Below are 18,993 nucleotides of genomic sequence, written 5' to 3'. Positions count from 1 at the left end.
AACGGGCGATCACTTGTAGACTATGTCGCTTTGATGCTGAATGGAAATTTGGTAATGCCCTCCGTGCTAACCAGATGATTCCCAAATATTGCGTCCTTCATTGAATTTTCACATCTAATGTTTATCCAAGATTCGGGAAAAAGTCTGAGCTTGCTCCCTTCATGACCCATGTCCTTCATTCTTTGGTTACTGGTATTCCAATATGTCTTCCTTCCTTAATGTGTTATTTGATCATTCAATTTCAAATTCATCCTGGTCATGGTTCAATTCCGTTCGCCTATCTCATGACTTGCCTTGCTCTTCATTGTAATGTCAACATACCTTCAACCAAGGCACCGAAGTCACAATTACCTTTTAATAATGCAAATTTGAACAAAACGGATCTGAAATTTCTTTTGAGCTAGCAAGATGATGATGAGGAAGAAGTACCTACACCAGAGGACACATCGATGGTCAATATATTTGCCGAGCTTGTTGAGTTAGACGATCCAGCTAATCCAGATTATCAACCTTCTTAGGTTGATGATCGTCTCAAATCCTTAGAGGAAAAGGTTAATGAGTTGAGAGTTTCTCAAGACAATCTGGAGCAAAATAAAAAATCTTCAATGAAATATATGCGAAAGTATTTTCATTGCATTGCTAGAAGTTTGCACCAAATTGATCCTTCTATGCATCCTCCCTCTTCCTCTGGATCTGACTAGATTTATTTCTGTTATTGGTTTGTAAATCTTAATACTTTATGTGGTTGCTTAATGATTGTTTTCTACTCTACTAAACTCCTTGAATGCTTATTATCCTTCACTTGACATTTACATATGCTTACTTCCTAATCAATTCATATCTTTTTATTTTCTTCTACTTTCATGGTTATTTGAATGTCTTATTTTTCTGATAGTAATCTATTCTTTCCCTTGCCAAATTGTGACAAAAAGGGGGAGAGGTGCTTAGTTTATTACTTGTAGAATGAAGAATGCATGATACATGATTATATGATTGATATGAATGATATATGAGAATGCTTTGGAATAGAAGAATGTATGTTATAACATAGGGGAAGCTCAAATTGAGGGGGAGTAGTAAATTTTTTGCTAGTTCATCAAAGCTGCAACAAACCTTTCACAATATGGGATCAAGAATACAAGACTTCATTCTAATTGTTGTAGTAATAAGTGTTTTGTCACGAAATTGACAAAGGGAGAGATTGTAAGTGCTATTATGTTTAAAGCACACCTTGTTTGTCAAATTTTATTTAAAAAAAAAAATAGCTTATAAAGAGGCCTTCGAATGTGGATCAAGATGGAATGTTCAAGCTCTACTAAAGTTCAAGTCAAGTAGAAGATCAAGATGGAAAGTTCAAGTTCTACTTAGATCAAGATGAAAAGTTCAAGTTAAAGTTCAAGTTCTACTAAAGTTCTAATAGAAGATCAAGCTCTATCAAGAAATTCAAGTTCTATTGAAGAATCTACTAGAAGATCAAGTTCCGTAAAGTTTAAGCATCTAATTTACTTCAACGTTTAGTCATTTCAGGTATAATAAACCCTAGAAAGACCTTAGGTTTAGGTACTTTCAAAATCTACTTTAAATGGGTTTTATGCTTATAGTTGGCTAAGGTTCGACTAGTCAAAGTTGTGGCTCGACTAGTTTAAGAAAGTTTGATTATTCCTAGTTCAAATCAAAGAAAAAATGAATTTTCTATTACACCTCCTACCAGTCGAAGAGACTGCTCGACTAGTCAAAGGTGGACCTTCGACCAGTCGAGGGCTACTCGACTCGAAGTCCAACAATTGAATCAGTTTGAATTTCGTGCAACCTCAACCATTCGAAGACCTTGCTCGACCAGTCGAATAGGGCCCTCGACTAGTCGAGCAGGGCCTCCAACTAGTCGAAGATCTGTTTTATCTTATCGTACTGAAATTTAAAAAATTGTTGGAACAGAATCCGGTCCTTAGATGAGTCGAAGACTGTCTTAGACGAGTTGAGGTAATAACTTCTTTGCCTATAAATTGAGGCCTTCTCTCAATCTGAAAATACAATTCAAGCCCATCAAATCCTTTTACAAGAGAGAGAAGTCCCTGTTATGCTCAAGATATTGTATGGTATTTATTAAATATTTTAATAGCTTTTTGTTTAATTCCTTGATCTCTTATATTGTCAATTTTATTTTATAAAGAGAGTGAATACTCTTCGTTTGAGATCTAAAAGGAATTTAAACAAGTAGCCATTGGTTTGAATCTATTTAAAATCAATCTAGAATCTTGAATCCTTGTTATATGACTGAACATTGAACGATCTATATTCAAGAGAAGTGGTTCTACGGCTACATTAATAGACACGTCTTCAAAGGAGAAGATAAGCATATTTCTTTTGTATTTTGGTTTTATTGAGATAGTCAGAAAATCTCATTTAGTTTTATTGAGATAACAAAATCTCATTTGGTTTTCCTAAAATAGCCAGAAAATCTCAGTGAGGGGTTTCTGTTTGTGATAGCCCGATAAAATCACAATTGTATTAGGTTTTAAGGTGTTCCTATGAAAACCTTATTTATAGTGAAATCCAATATCATGTGAATAGTGATTATTGGGAGTGGAGTAGGTGTGGCTATTTGAGAACAGTTGTTGACACACCGAACCACTATAATTCTTGGTGTTGTGGTGAATGCCTTTTATGTTTATGTTTATGTGGAGAATGGTTGTAATATTTTTAAGTTAAAGTAGTGAATGCTTGTAATAGTTTAGCTTTTATTGACTCTTGCTTGGTTTGGAATTTTGATTCTTATAAATTTCGTAAAATAAAGTTGTCATGCCTAAACTTATTTGGGTGAAAGTTGTCTTACGAAACAGTTTGAATCAACGTCTCAATACTAGTGCAATTAAGACCTTTGATTTATTTACTATTTCTACACTTTATTGAATTATTTGGCATAGTCCTATTCACCTTTCCCCCCCTCTAGGACTGGTTAAGCTCTCCTTTTCACCAAGAAGCTTTCTCTAACCTCAAGGGCATGCTAACTACCGCACCTGTCATACAGCGACCTCACTGGAACATTCTTTTTGAAATTATATGTGATGCGTCTGACTATGCTATTGGGGCGGTGTTAGGCTAGAAAAAAGAAAAGAAGCCCTATGTTATTCATTATGCAAGTAGAACTCTAAATCTTGTCCAAGGGAATTACTTTACTATGGAAAAGGAACTCTTAGCCGTGGTATTCACTTTGGACAAATTTAGATCCTACTTGGTTAGATATAAGATCATCATCTACACTGATCATGCGGTGATTAAGTACCTTCTTTCTAAGAATGATGCTAAGCCCCGCTTGGTGAGATAGATCCTCCTACTCTAGGAATTTGATTTGAAAATAAAAGATAAAAAAGGAGTAGAAAACGTAGTAGCTGACCATCTTTTAAGACTTGATCTCCCTGATTCCCTTGAGACGACACCTATAAACGACATGTTCCTTGACGAACAATTTTTTAAAGTCAAACTTACCTTGGTTTGCTGATATTGCTAATTATCTTGCCACAGGTTTCACGCCAACACATTGGACTGCGCAAGATAAGAAAAAATTATTCATCGAAGTACGTAAATTCTTCTAGGATGATTCATATTTATTTAAATATAGCCCATACCAGATTCTAAGGAGATGTGTGCCAGACAATGAACACCAAAGTGTCATCTCCTTCTGTCACTCTCAGGCATGTGGTGGTCACTTTTCTACTAAAAAGACCACAACTAAAATTCTGCAGTGAGACTTTTATTGGCCCATTATGTTCAAAGACACTCATGAGTTCTGCAAAGCTTGTGAGCATTGTCAGAAATTGGGAGCATTGTCCCGTCAAAATATGATGCCTTTGAATCCCATTCTGATCATTGAAGCATTTAATTGTTAGGGCATCGATTTCATGGGGCCATTCCCCCAATCCTTTGAAAATTTATACATTATGCTAGCAGTAGACTATGTCACTAAATGGGTCGAAGCGATCCTGTGCCAGAATAATGACCATCAAACGGTCATTAAATTCTTAAAAGAAAACATCCTTTCCCGATTTGGAACGCCTCGAGCCATCATTAGTGATGGAGGCTCACATTTCTGTAATAGGCCATTTAGAAATTTAATGAAGAAATATGACATCTCTCATAAGGTGAGCACTCTATACCACCCACAAACAAGTGGGCAAGCTGAGATTTTTAACAGGTAAATTAAACACAATCTGGAGAAAACGATTAACCCTGACTGCAAGGATTGGTCAATCCGCTTGACCGATGCTTTATGGGCTTACCGTACTATATTTAAGACTCCTATTTTAATGTCTACCTTTAGACTTGTCTTTGGGAAAGCTTGTCACTTACCTGTGAAGTTGGAACATAGAGCCTACTGGGCTATTAAAAATCTGCACTTCAATTTGGACAACGCTGTCTCGCTGTGCAAACTTCAGTTAAATGAACTCAAGAAAATTTGGAATGATGCATATGAGAACTTGAGAATTTACATGGACAGGATAAAGATTTTTCATGTCCAACACATTCTTGAGAAATCATTAACACCAGGTCAAAAAGTCCTTTTGTACAATTCTCGGTTACATCTTTTTTCGGGTAAACTCCGATCTCGTTGGACCGGCCCTTTCACTGTTACTAGTGTTTATCCTCATAGGGCTGTCGAGATAAAGAGTCCACCAAATGGTAATGCTTTCAAAGTAAACAGACATTAGTTAAAGCCGTTTGTTGAGAAATTTGATTCAGAGGATATGTCCATGCCTTTGACTGATCCTGTTTACCAGGATTGACCTCCTAGTCTAATGGAGGTGTAGTTAGGTTTATTGCTTTCATAGGATTTAGGACTAGGGTAGTTTGCTTCTAATATGTTTTAGTATGTTGGCTAACCCATCTTCACATTGAGATCCTTGGAAGAAGCCTCAGAATTCCTTCTCCAGGTACTATCTTTCCATCACTACTCCTTTCTTTTTGTTGCCTCTTTTACATTGTATGCTTACATCTTTTACATTGAGGACAATGTAGATTTTAGGTTGGAGGGTGTGGATTAGGTAAACTAATCAGTATTTTCTTCATTTTGACCAAAATTGTGTAAAATTTTGAATTTTTCAAAACAAAAACCTGTTTGGAAAGCAATAGTTATGCGCTTAAGGATGCTTTAAGTATGATGATGGGACAGAGATTGAATTTTGAATTATTGCAGTTTTGGAGTTTGACCAACTAAGTAATCTATCTCTTAAGTTCTTGCACTCAATGGATTAAGAGGAACTTTAGATATCATGTTGATTCAAATCATGAAGATATGTTAAATTTGCTTTCTTGGGATATGCTAGAATTTCTGATTGTTAGTATGTGAATCATTAAATAGATGTTAAGAATTGAGTTTGGAGAATCTTATCCACCTTAAAAGATGAAAAGGCAGTTAAAAAATAGGAGATCGACAAAAAGGTCATGAATGATAAAAAAGAATGAAAAATGTCTTTAAAGAGAAGGAAAATTCTCTGAAAAGAATGTAAAAGTTTGAAAAAAGAATGAATACGAGCGACTGTTGATATAAAATAAAAAACTGGAAAAAGAAGAAAAAGGAGATATGTTTGGAATCAACACTTGAGTTCTCGATTAATCTTGATATGATGAGCATGACTAACATTATGAACTGATAGTATGTTCATAGGAAGTAAGTTGATCATCACCACCGGGTCCTTACTCTTGCTCGGGTGGTAGACTCTCTAGAGTTTCAACTCCCAGTCAGGGGTTCGAGTACCCATAGGTGGTGAAATTCCACTAGCGTGAGTGTGTGGGGTGTGTGTATGTGTGTAAAAAAAAGTTGATAGTAACCAAGCACATTGGAAAAAAAACTTAATGCATGAACTTATGATTTTAAGTGATTGAAACCTATTTGATTGATTTCTTATGTGATTCGGCTCTAGGTTTTCAAAATCTCACTTTCTCGTCTTGACTCTACTCATTCATACTTGATTACACAAAAGATTGTTTTCTAAAAAAAGCCCTTGAACTTTGAAGATGGAAGATTATTTCATGCATGTTTTGCTTGGGACTAGCAAAATGCTGGTTGGGGAGTGTGTTGAGTGTCAAATATTGCATATTTTACCCCATTTATATCTTGGTTTTATGAACATGATAAGGCTTAATAGTATATTTTATACATGTTTGCGTTGAAAGGTGAGTTTAAGAGCTTGGATAGAAAAGAATGCTAAAAGCACGGATTTAATGCTTAAAGACCACCAAGAAAAAGAACGGATCTTTAGAAACCAAGATTGAAGATTTTAAGAACCTAAGATCCAAGAAAACCAAGTGGAGAAGGAAGTCAAAAGAACAAAGTGCTGAAATTCACTTCATTATCTGTGTCATTGAGCACAGTTTGATGACATCGAAGCCATCATTCGATAACATCGAACACAAGTCAATGACATCAAATTTTTACGTAAAAATCAAGTTGGTTGCTGGACATATTGGATGCAATTATCGATGAATCAAAGTTATGTTCAATGACTCGAAGAAGATGCTCGATGACATCGAAGTCTGTTCGATGGCATCGAATTTTTTGAAGAATTTTGAAGCAACTCACTGGATTGTTTTGGACACATTCTTGATGGATTGAAGACCCTTTGTTGGCATTGAAGGACTTCTCGATGACATCGTAGGAAGGTTCGATGACACAAGAACATATGCAGTGCGTAAAGGTGTGACTTTCAGAATTTAAAGTACGTTCGATGACATCGAAGGCTGTTCGATGTCATTAAATGAGTTACGTAGAGTTATGCAGACTGCGTAAATTGAGGCAGTTTTGTGATCTTACGTGAACTAGGCTATAAATATGGGTTTCCTACGGACTTTTTGAGATATCTAGGGTTTCTAGGAGCAAAGCAAAGGGGTGGACTCGTCATCCAAGAGTTTTTTCTTCATTTCTTCCTAGTTTTTAATGCTTTCTTTAGGGTTTTAATTCCAATCATGTCTATGGTTGGCTAAACCTCTTAGCTAGGGCTAAGAGGTGAAGCTTGTAGCATTTTTGGGATATTTTTCTTGTTTAATTCTTGTTCTTGTTGAATTTCTTTGATTATAATTTGATATTTAAGGAATATTTTCAGTTTTTAATGGTTTGTTGTGACTCAAATTACAATAGATCTGCAATAGCTTTGAGTATCTTCTTCCTTTTATTTTGAGATTATGGGATTAATAAATCCTTTTGTTAGCCATTGTCTCTAGGGCATGGTTTGGTGATGGAATCCCTTCCAAATCTCATAATTCTCCTTCATTAAGAATTAGGTTAATGAAAGTTCAGATTTGAATTTATTGATATATCTTCCAATTGGATAGGATGGGACTCCAATTCCAATCGTGTTCCTTGAATCAAATAAGGAAACATCTTGATAGTTGTAAGTGGATCCTTGGAACCCTAGTTCCCTTTAAATTATTCAAATCTCTTTCACAATTACTTCCTTTATTTCTAGATTTCTAACTTAGATCTTTCTCTAGTTCTAATTCTAGTTACCTTTAGAATACACACAATATTAGTCCCCGTGGATTCAACCTCAGTCTTATCGAGATTATTACTACATCGTGACCATACACTTGGGGTTGTGAACATAGAGCCAGTCCTATGGTGGCCACACTGGGGTCCACAGAAAGTGGCCAATCACTTGATGGGGTCTTTCGTGCTTTAGGCTACATGGCAACCATTCTTGGATAACACATTTGTTGCGATAATGGAGGAGCTGCCCCAGTTATGAAGGATGACACTAGGGGCTTAATAGAGAAATTTAAGAGATTAAAGCCACCTGCTTTCAAGGGTTTGTCGGACCTATGGGGGCAGAAAAGTGGAAAAAATAAATAAAGAAGATATTCGTTGTTTTAGGATGTGATGAGTAGCAGAAGGTCATATTTGCAGTTTTTTTTTTTTTTTTTTAATGTTAGAGGGAGAAGCTGACCACTGGTGGGAGATAATTGCTAGAACAATTGAAGAAGAGACCGCATGGATGTGGGATATGTTCCATGAGAAGTTCAACGAGAAATACTTTTTTTAGTGTGTACGGGAGCAAAAAGTAGAGGAATTCATAAGCTTAGAGCAGGGGGAGACGACTGTAAGTCAATATGAGTCCAAATTTGTTGAACTATCCTGTTTTGCCCCATATATGATTCAGGATGAATCTCACAAAGTTAAGAAGTTTGAGCGGGGTCTGAGAGGGTCAATTCATAACAAGCTGACTCCAATTAAGCTAGATTATATGCCGATGTAGTAGAACATGCCCTAATGATAGAGCGAGACTATGAAGAATTTTGAAAAAGTCGTAACCAGAAGAGAGAAGCGAAGAGCAATGCTAGGGCTACACCAAATACATCTCAAGCATAGGGCGATGCTTCCAAGAAGCAGAAGATGATGGTAACGAAGACCTTAGATCTAGCTTAGCCAATGGACAAAGTTATAGGTAAATGTTATTACTATGGAATGGAGGGTCACTCTGCTCATTTTTGTAGATGACCACCTCAGCAACCACATTATCAGGCACCCCAACAGATGCACCTAAGACCTTAGCCACAATATCATCAAGCACCTCAATCATAGTACCAGAGACCTTCGCTGTAAAGACCCCCTCAGTAGCAACAACACCCACAACGACAATACCACCAGCTGAGGTAGGATGGCCAAGCTTCTTGACAGCTGGCCCAGGGTTGCGTATTCACCATAGTACCACTAGACGTAAATGCTAATGGAGCAGTGGTAGAAGGTACCATAATTATCTATTCCTCGCTTGCTCAAGTTTTATTTGATTCAAAAGTTACGCATTCTTTTATTTCAACTCCTTTCGTGCATACATTGGGTTTATTTCCTGAAGTCCTAGATAAGAATTTAGTAATTGCTACACTAATAAGAAGCTCCGTAGTGCTAAATCAAATATGTAGATCTTGCCCTGTCATGTTGGGGATTCCATATTGTTAGCCGACCTTATTGTGTTGGAGATGCAAGAGTCCGATGTTATTCTGGGAATAGATTGGTTGGCTTCATTCCATGCAAAGTTGGATTGTTTTGAGAAGACTGTGACTTTCTCCATTCCTGTATGACCAAGACTCCCGTTCCTTGAAAAGCAAAAGGATGGACCATTATACGACTTCTTAGCACTTTTGGAAGATGAACCACATGAAGTGGATATTGATCAAATTCCAGTCATATGTGAGTTTTCAGACGTATTTCAAAACATACTAGGGTTGCTTCTAAGAAGAGAGTTTGATTTCGGTATAGATCTTATGTTTGGGATCTCACTAATCTCTATGGCACCGTACTGTATGGCACCGGTAGAGTTAAAGGAACTGAAGGAGCAGACTCAAAAGTTATTGGAGTAGGGTTTTATTCGGCCGAGTAAGTCACCATTGGGTGTGCCATTTTTATTTGTGAAGAAGAAGGACGACTCGATGAGATTATGTATCGATTATTGCCAGCTGAACAAGGTCACCATTAAAAACAAAAACCCACTGCCTAGGATAGATGACCTTTTCGACCAGTTAAAAGAATGAAAGTTTTTTTCCAAAATAGATTTGCAATCAGGATACGATTAACATAGAATTAAAGAAGTGGATATACTAAAGACATCCTTTAAGACTCGTTATGGCCACTACGAATTTCTTGTGATGTCGTTTGGACTAACAAATACACCAGCAGTATTTATGGACTTAATGAATAGGGTATTTAAGCCACACCTAGATCAATTTGTCATAGTATTCATAAATGATGTTCTTATATATTCTAAGACCCAGAAACAGCATGAGCAACATCTTAGAGTTACTCTTCAAACCCTACTGGAGCATTAGTTATATGTTAAATTGAAAAGTGTGAATTTTGGAAGGAGGAAGTGAAATTTTTGGGCCATGTAGTTTGGGCCATGTAGTTTTGAAGAAGGGTGTGTTGGTAGATCCATCAAAGATAAAAGCAGTATTGAAGTGGGAACATCCCACAAGTGTGACTGAAATATGTAGTTTTCTTGATTTAGAGGGGTATTATCGAAGACTTCTCTCAGATTGTAGCACCGTTAACTCAATTAACCAAAAGGGTGTGAAGTTCATTAGGGATGATGCTTGTGAACAAGCATTTTCAGAGTTAAAGATCAGATTGATGACAATGCCCATCCTCACCATTCCTTCGAGTGGGGAAAAGTTTGTAAACTTCAGTGATGCTTCGTATAGAGGTTTAGGTTGTGTCCTTATGCAGCAAGGTAAGGTTGTAGCCTACGCCTCTAGGCGGCTGAAAGTGCATGAACAGAATACCTTACTTATGATTTGGAGTTGGCCGCCGTGGTGTTTGCTCTCAAAGTATGGAGGCATTATTTATATGGGGAGAAGTTCGAGCTATTTTCAGACCATAAGAGTTTAAAGTATCTTTTCTTGTAGAAAGAATTGAATATGAGGCAAAATCGGTGGATGGAATTCTTGAAGGACTATGACTTCACCCTCCAATATCATCCAGGTAAAGCTAATGTAGTAACAAATGCTTAAGTCGTAAGCTGCATGGAGTAATCCCTCACCTCATGATCTAGCGGTCGAAGATGTTAGATACAGTGAAGGATTTTAACGTCCAATTGAATCCACAAACGTTTGTAACTCGTCTCTTTAATCTAGCCATTCAACCTTCCTTAATTAGTAACGTTATAGAATCTCAACAACATGATTCATGGCTGCAAGTAAGGTAATAGAAGCTGAAAAAGGTGGTAAGTAAGAATGCAAAGTTGATACCGATGGTGGATTAATGTTCCAAGGAAGATTATGTATACCAAATGTGGCTGAATTAAAGAAGGAAATTATGGATGAGGCACACCGCACTAAGTTCACAATCCACCTTGGAGGTACGAAGATGTATCGCAATATGCGTAGGCAATATTGGTGGAATAATATGAAGAGGGAGATTGTTGATTTTGTGGCCAAATTTCTCTCGTGTCAACAGGTGAAAGCAGAGCATCAGAAGTCATTAGGGATGTTACAATCATTGCTGATTGCCGAGTGGAAGTGGGAGCACATATCCTTGGATTTCATTATGGGATTGCCATGGACACGTAATAATCATGATGCAGTTTGGGTCATCGTCGACTGGTTAACTAAGTCCGCACATTTTCTTCCTATACGTGCTAACTATCCCCTAGAGGAATTGTTGAGGCTCTATATTAATGAAATAATTAGACTGCATGGAGTGCCTGTATCTATCATATCTGATCGGGATTCTAGGTTCATGTCTCATTTTTGGAGAAGTTTATAGAAGGCACTGGGAACCACTCTTGATTTTAGCATCGCTTTCCACCCTTAGACTAACAGGCAGACTGAACGAGTGAATTGGATCCTTAAGTACATGCTCTGGGCTTGCATGCTTAATTTCAAAGGGAGTTGGGATGACCATTTACCATTGATCGAGTTCGCTTATAATAATAGCTACCAAAGGAGTATCGGCATGACACCATATGAGGCTTTGTACGGGAGACCTTGTAGATCTCCAAATTATTGGACAGAAGTTAGAGAAGGTAGCTTGCTTGAACCAGAGATTGTGCAAGAGACAATATAGAAGATTTTAATTATTAGCAACCATTTGCGTGTAGCCCAAAGTCGTTAGAACGGCTATGTCGACATTCACAGAAGAGATCTAGAGTTTACAATTAGAGATCACATCTTCTTAAAAATTTCTCTTATGAAGGGCGTCATGAGGGTCGGTAAAAAAGGAAAGTTGGCTCCAACGTATATAGGTCCGTTCGAGGTTCTAGAAAGATTGGTGTTGTCGCATATAGACTTGCTTTATCGCCTCAGTTGTCCGGTATTCATGATGTTTTCCATGTGTCGATGTTAAGGAAATATGAGTGGGACGTTTCTCATGTTATAGACTGGTAACCATTAGAGATCCAGAAAGACGCTTCGTACATCGAACAACCAGTGTCTTTGATCCAGAGTTATACCATAAGTAAAGGTTCAGTTGAATTACCACAGCGAGGAAGAGGCTTCTTGAGAATGAGAGGCTGAGATTAAAGAGGAATGCCCTCACTTGTTCACACGTTAGGTATGTAAATTTTGAGGATGAAATTTCTTTTAAGGAGGATAGAATGTAATAACCAGAATTAATTATGACCGTTTAATTTTAACTGTTGATTGACATACCAAATTAGTCCAATATGACCATTGATCTATAAGATCAACTAGTCCAATCTCAACCATTGATTTGGACATATATATTCAATCCAATTGTTTGTTAACTAATAAATCCAGCCATGCATTTAAATATTCATCCAATGATAAAACCATCAAACCGTCCATATCACCACCAATTCATAGGTACATCATGAAGTCTAGCCCCCGATCACAGATGAACTCATCTAATCGTACATTTATCCATCCATCTATCCATACATCCATCCATCCATATATGTGTACGTCGATCTGTTCATCCACCTACATCATCCATTTATGTACCATTGAATACATCACAACCATAGGTTAAATCATGCATCATAGCTTACAAATACATGTGGCACATGCACAACAGTCACCTGCGCACACACACACACACACACACACACACCTATCACACGTGTGGCATGCACATACATGTGGCACATGCATGCAGCACACATGAGATGCATGGTGCACGTGTGCACTAGACCAGTCCACGTTGCAAACAAAAAAAATGAAAAACATGATAAAAAGAAGAAGTAACATCAACATTGAAGAAGGGCGTTGCATGTTGCCCGTTTGAATTTTGTTTATTGTAAGTAAGAGGTGAATGGGGAGGGTCTTCATGGGTGTAACGTGAGTAGAGAGAGAAATGGCGGGGTTGTTTTCTTTTATTGTAAAGTGAAGAGAGAGAATTAAAGCAAACACTATAAGAAAATCGGGGCAAAATCGGTGCATACGGTTAACCTTTACTCGCGCCCGGGCCCTACCTATATATTAAAAAAAACCAAAAACCTAAATGCCTCACTCTCAGATCTCTTTCTCTCTTTATCGTTGCCTATCCCTCTCCCTCTCCCTCTCTGCACGCTCTCTCTCTCTGTGCCTATCCCTCTCCCTCTTCGCACTCTCTCTCTACCTATCCCTCTCCCTCTCTGCACTCTCTCTCTGCCTATCTCTCTCCCTCTCTACACTCTCTCTGCCTATCCCTCTCTCTCTCTCTCAAAACCCTAGCCCTCTATCACGCGCTTTCACTCGCTTCCCCTCTCACTCTCTATCTCTCTCTCTCTCTCTCCTCTCTCTCTCTCTCAAAACCTTAGTCCTCTATCTCCCTATCTCATCGGCCCTCTGCTACAGTTCAACCTTTTGCTACTCGTAAATCTCAGATTCTCATGTTTGAGGTAAGGTTTTCCCCTTCTCACTGTTGCTTTCTACAATTTAGAATATCTGATTAGGGATACGCATTGTCGAATCCGTAATTTGAGATTTGTATAACAAATCCCTAATTAGGGATGTGTATTGTCAAATCCCTAGTTGGTGATTTGCATTGTCTGAGTTTAGCTCTGCTTGTAAGTGGTGTATTTTGGGTTTTGTGCCAATTTCTTGAAATCTATCAATGTTGTTCGTCCTCTTTGTGTTTTAGGCCTGTCTGATGTAGTATTTCAAATCTCTTTTGTAGTATATAAGAAGGATTTCATGTATATGATTATGAAAGGATAGTAGCACCATAGTAATTGTAATGCATATTCATTTTAAATGTGAGGAATAGACTATCTATTTCAATATGAAAAATGATATCAGCGGATACATACAAGCATTTGTTTGGGTAAAAGGGATCTTGAAAAATTGGGATTTTGGTAGGTCTGAGTGCCAGCTATGCCCAATGTGCTTTCTTATGCTCAATCACAGTACTGGAAATTTTAATCCAAAGGCAGTTTAGTCAATCCTGTCCTTTCTTTCTATCAGTCAACTACTAGTTTGAGTTTTGATGTATTGGTGTGCACAAAAGGACTGAGCAGAAGTGCTTAAGCTTGATAAAATCTGGCTTTTTGGGCCAGCTCTAATCTTACTGGTTTTTTATTCAGCTCTCTTTACCACAGAGACATTTCTCATCTCATAATTTCATATTTGTTTTAGGTTGTTTTTTGTTGCAACAAATAGCATGAAATTTTGGTGCGACCAATCAAAATGGCACATATCAAAGAGTTGTTCGGGGGAAGAAATAGGAAGGGGACAGGTAGCGAAACAGCCCCTGTTTGGATGGCATACAAACATCATGGTAAGCACTCAAGAAGTTTTCAATGGTGGGTGTTTCCATTCATTCTCAATGTTTCGTGTATTGTGTCCCACTCGAGTTTTGGATCTACCTCATTTTCAAATCATGTACTAGAGTATGAGCTGGATGGCAAAAGTGATGGGAGAGGTAGATTCCTTACGGACATCTTGGTGGGCCCCTCGTAGCTTCTGCTTCTACATAAGTGATGGATGGCCATTTGTCACATGTCCGGAAAGCTCAAAATATGCCAAGTCTTTTTTTTTTTTTTAAACAAATAAGTGGCATGTATTTACATGGATTCTTTTCTAATTATTATACCATGCACAAAAAAAAAATTGAAGTTAAAATCACAAAATTGTTGGAATATGTATATCCAGACCATTCAAAATCAGGCCGACTCTAGATGGGTGCATGTTCTAGAAATCACACAAATTGGATGAATCTAACTTAATCATTCTTTTTTATGCTAACCTCACCTGGTGGGACCCATGATTTAGACTGTCTAGATTGACAAGCATGCATGCATGATCCATGTTGGATTTTGCATGAGTATGATCCACTACACTATGACCAAAATATAAAAACACAAAATAGAAAACACAGTGCCTGTTTGGATGCCGCTTAAAAATGAGCCAATCTCATTGGAGTTAATCTTATATGTACAGATTAAAAGTAATTTTAATAACAAACAATCATGATTTCTAATGCATAATTATGATTGAGAGTGTGTTTGGTTGCACCAAATATCAGGAATTTTCAAATGCACACTCAAATGAGTACTCATTTTTAAGTGGGCACCCAAACAGGATCTTCTCATTTGGAGAGTAGAAATGGTACCTTTGGACTCAATTGCTACCATTATATTTGTCATCTCCCTATCTACCTTACTTGGTTGCAACTACAAACTGGGTACTTGGAGAGCTTGCATCTTATCTCCCTCAAGTGAGTCTCTCTAACATAATTTCTATTTATATTCATTTGTTCCACAGTCAGTCTTCTAGGTGATATTCACTGGCATGCTTATGCATAGTCAAACAATCACTTGGCCCTAGAAAGCTTTCAAAACTTTTTCAACAGTCCCTATCACACATCCCTTTTTATCCACGTCAAATATCCTCAAATAAAGCCCAAGTGCATTGGATTTTCTTGAGACTTATCTCTCTGATTGCCTCTAATCTATTTTTATGGTAACAGATTAGCTTTCTTTCTCATCTTTCCTTTAGATCGTTCTACATTTCTGCTCTGTTTCACTAGTTTTTTTTTTTTTACTTGATTTGATGCTTGGATGTGATTTTAGCTGGTTTATTCACTGTCTTGCTATTTTTTTTCTTGATTTAATTTTCAGTGTTAAAAAATGATGCGAATTAGTTGCTATCTTTGCTTATTTCGGATTAGAAAATTATGGTAGCAATTTGTCGTTTCATTTCCCTTATTATTATTATTATTATTATTATTATTATTATTATTATTATTTGTTGAAATATTGTGTGATGAAATCTGTTATAGATATATGATCTTTTGCTAATTTTGAAATAAAGATAAATTAGTAGATCAGTTCCACTTTTATGCAAATGAGCTTAATTATGATGTATTTATGGCTTTCAAATCAAAACATGAGCTCACTCTACATGTCATTAGATAAAGGATCATATAACTCCTCTTGATTTGTTTTCAATCTCATAAAAGATTACTGATTTTTCAAGCTTCTTCCGGCTTACAGAGTTGTTAAGTGCCTTCTAATTGGTAACAGATTTTGCAATTTCTCATCTGGTAGCACTAATTGTTTAAATATTTTGCTTCCATATCAAGATTTCTCTTTTTTCTGTTCCCTCTTTTTCTTTTTTTTTTTGTGGTTTGAATGACTTTGAAACTGCAGGATTTTTATGAGGATCTATTTGAGGAGCTGAGCAAGTATGGAGAGATTGAGAGCCTTAATGTTTCTGTTTGTTAACCTTTTGCAACAAAAACTACCTCACCTTATACCAGAGGTTTATTTTTGGAGATTTCTCCTTATCTTTCCACTTCATTTTTGCTCCATGTAATTACCACGCTCATCTCATTATCTTCAAAAATTGGAAGAAATAGTGGATTGTGAATTGAAAAAGCCTCAGTTTTACAGTTATTGCTGGTCCCAAGAATCAATAAAAGAACTTCCAAATGATAGTGTAGAAGAAAATTTACCTTGCCATAGTATCTAGAATTGTATTAATTAGCAAATCCCACAGATTGTATATAGAAGAAAATTTACCTTACCATAGGATCATTGCCTGGATTGGCACCATTGCATATCAGTCATGTCCCAGGACTTTCTCCAGCTGGAAAACCCTTTTTCTAAAATCTTCCCTCCAGTTTATTATTATATATATATATATATATATATGAATGCTTAACTATGCACCGGTTTGCACGTAATGATGTGCGAACCTTCCTATCAACCATCGGATAAGGTAGACGGTCGAGATGAAGACACTCTTAGCGCAAGCTTAAAAAAGCAAGTTTCCTTCTCTCGCACGCCTCTTCATCCACTCTCCGAAGGATGCGGCGGAAGCCTTTTCACATAAAATTCTTCTACTGGAATGCTAGGTGGGTCCCACAAAGATGTTAGTGATAAATCCATGCCGTCCATACATTTTTAAAAAAATTTTTATGGTATGAACCTAAAACTGAGGTAGATCAAATTCTCAAGTGGGCCACACTGTTGATTGAACTCTCACCATTAAAAACTTCCTGGGGCTACCAAAATTTTGGATCAAGCTGATATTTACTTTTTTTTCCATCATCTAGGTCTATATGACCTAATGTACAGGTTGGATGTCAAATAAATATTATGGTAGGCCCTAAAAAATATTTAACGGTGAGAATCATTATCACCACTGCTTCCTGTGGTGTGGTCCACTTGAGATTTGGATCTGCCTTAGTTTTAGGATAATGCCCTAAAATGATGTGGAAAAATGGATGGATGGGGTAGATTTATCAAAAACATCATGGTGGCCCCACCTAGATTTCCAATGAACTTTGCAAATTGCGTGCATCATTAGGGGGCAGATTTGATTTCCTGTGAAAGCCTTTCGCAGGAAGTTCCTGCACAAGGATGCTGAGTGGGACCACCACCATGTTTTTGGGAAATATACTCCGTTCATCCGTTTGTCGAGCTCATTTTAGAAAAATCAACCAAAAATGAGGTGGATCCAAAACTAAAGTGGGCCACACGAGAGGGAAATTTGGGGAAAGAAATACCTCCCGTTGAAACCTTCCTGGGCTCCACCTTAATGTTTATATGCCATCAAAACTGTTTATAAGGTCATTAACACAGGGATGAAGTGAAAATGTAAAAAATTTATCATCAAAAAAAAGTTTTTATGGTCATAAAAATGTTTCAACGGTTCTCACTGAATCCCTATTGTTTCCTCTCGTGTGGCCCAATCAAGTCTTGAATCCACCTCATTTTTTGTCACTTGTCCTAAAATGAGCTTGTAAAATGGATGAATAGAGTATATTTTCCAAAAACATGGTGGTGGGCCCCACCTAGCATCCTTGCCTAGGGACTTCCTGCCTAAGGCTTTCACAGGAAATCCGCGCCACGACAGAGGTTGAGTAGCTGACGTGGATTGGATACTAGCAGAGGTTGAGTAGCCAAAGTCGCTACTGTAGTGACGTCACCAAGTTCTGTGTGCCCCACATGATGTATGTGTTGTATCCCCACCATCCATACATTTGGAGAGATCATTTTAGGATATGGTCCAAAGAATGAGGTAGATCCAAGGCTAGGGTGGACCCCGCCATAGAAAACAGTGGTGAGAGTGACGGCCACCGTTGAAACCTTCAAAAGGACCACCATAATTTTTATTTGAGATCCAATATGTTCATGTGTTATCGCAGACATGAAAGAAGGGAAAACACAAATATTAGCTTGATTGAGAACTTTTGTGGCCCTTAGAACTTTTTAATGGTGGGCGTCACTCTCCCCACTATTTTCTGTGGTGGGGTTCACTAGATCTTTGGATCTAACTCATTCTTTGGATCATGCCCTAATATGATCTCTCCAAATGGATGGGCGGTGTAGATACAAAACATACATCATGGTGTGGCCCACAGAATTTGGTGACATTCACTTCATTAGGGAGTCTGTTACGCAACCTATTAACAGCTAATTGGCGCAGGAGGTGAGGGACGCATATCACGTCCTACCTCTGCCCGTCTCTGTGAATAGGCAGTAGATTTGAGTGGCCACCGTAATGTTTTCTATGGTCTTATACACACCGTCCATCCATATTTTTTCATCATTTTAAGCTATTAGCCCAAAAATGTCGTAGATCCAAGAAAGATGTGGGCTACACAGTGGGGATTAAACCCTTACCGTTGAAAAATTCATGAGGGCCATAAAAGTTTTGGATGGAGTTGATATTTGTGTTTTCTCTTCATCCAGATCTATGTAAATTTATAAATAGGTTAGATGGCAAATATAAATCATGGTGGGCCCTAGAAAATTTTCAATGGTGAGAATTATTATCACTTCCTATGGTGTGGTCCACTTGAGCCTTGCATTTGTCTAAATTTTGGTTCTATGCAATAAAATGATGCTAAAAATGGATGAACGGTGTGGAGAAAACCCACACTTCACGGTGGCCACTCAAAGCTCCTGCCCGTTCCGAGCTGGGTAGGGGCGGGGTAGTACGCATTAAGAGTAATTGAGGGTCCTCTGTTGGCCCCACTTGAGATTTGGATATGCCTTAGTTTTGGGATAATGCCCATCCATCCATTTTTCCTTATCATTTCAGGGCATTATCCCAAAACTG

The 18,993-nt window shown here is 37.6% G+C and overlaps 1 long non-coding RNA gene across 1 annotated transcript; it reads left to right on the top strand.

Annotated features, from left to right (window-relative positions):
- Positions 1-13,234: 13,234 nt before the first annotated feature.
- Positions 13,235-16,534, top strand: LOC131229029 (uncharacterized). Its single transcript, XR_009163138.1, has 2 exons — positions 13,235-14,200; positions 14,312-16,534. It is a non-coding gene; the product is annotated as an uncharacterized LOC131229029 (long non-coding RNA).
- Positions 16,535-18,993: the final 2,459 nt, after the last annotated feature.

The sequence above is a fragment of the Magnolia sinica genome, chromosome 16 (genome assembly GCF_029962835.1).
Source record: "Magnolia sinica isolate HGM2019 chromosome 16, MsV1, whole genome shotgun sequence".
Classification (NCBI taxonomy): domain Eukaryota; kingdom Viridiplantae; phylum Streptophyta; class Magnoliopsida; order Magnoliales; family Magnoliaceae; genus Magnolia; species Magnolia sinica.
The sequence above is the reverse complement of the archived record's forward strand: the minus strand, read 5'-3'. Positions and strand labels throughout refer to the sequence as shown.